Genomic DNA, 1,045 nt, shown 5'->3' with positions numbered 1-1,045 from the left:
AAAAATAACTTACCTAACCTTTCTGTAAAATATCCATTTTAATATTCTTATTTTTATCTGTTTCCAAACTTATGGAGGGTACTGTGTATATGTATTTAATAATACATATATTTCAATGTGCAAAAACTCTCTCATAAACCGACATACAAATAGAAATGTACATCTGTTTCACACAACAACGGATTCCTTTTTTTTCGAGTAAATATTCACACACAGCTAGACATAGTGTTATTTTTCTATACATTAACAATAGACAAATATCTTTTATTTATACGTAAGAAGACGTTCGTAATAATTCAATCAAGCAGCGGAGGTACAAAACTCTGCTTAAAATATTTGATAGAAAATGATTGCATAAGATTGAAATGGATAGAATTTCTATATTGATTTATACGACTTATCATGCACCGAAGCCGTATAATATAGACTTTCTATATATTTTAATCATACTTTATCTATACTATTTTTTTTAATCATATTTTATGATACTATTCTTTTCACTCATCTTGAATATTGATGTTTGTATAATAAATTGATATCTCTGAATCATAGTAAATCATAGTAAATATCGCATTATATATTTATTATTATTTTATAATAAACTACTTATAATATTCTTTCATAATAATTTTACTAATAATGATGGTTAGAAAATGGTCAGATAAAAATGAAAAGAATATCTTTGTAGTTTAATTATATCATACTACTCTTTTCCATCATGTTGAATATGAAAGTATAATCAGTTTATATTTATCAATTATAGACAATATACGGTACACTGAGAAAAAATTTATTAAATTTCAAAAAACGTTTGTTTTTTAGTACTGTGATAGTACTGTGAAGATATTTGTTTAAATTAAGTAATGATTTTCTAAAATTAAATAAAGAAGTTTTAAATATAAATTTGTTTCTTTAATTTTAGAAAATAATTACTTAATTTAAACAAATATCTTCACAGTACTATCCAAACAAACGTTTTTTGAAATTTAGTAAATTTTCGTAAGGATTAACGGTGCATGTTCCCCAAAATGGGGGGGGGGGGGGG

Source organism: Odontomachus brunneus, unplaced genomic scaffold (assembly GCF_010583005.1).
Source record: "Odontomachus brunneus isolate Ranch 3 - 2012 unplaced genomic scaffold, Obru_v1 Obru_scaffold_077, whole genome shotgun sequence".
Taxonomy (NCBI): Eukaryota; Metazoa; Arthropoda; class Insecta; order Hymenoptera; family Formicidae; genus Odontomachus; species Odontomachus brunneus.
Note: the sequence above shows the minus strand (reverse complement) of the source record.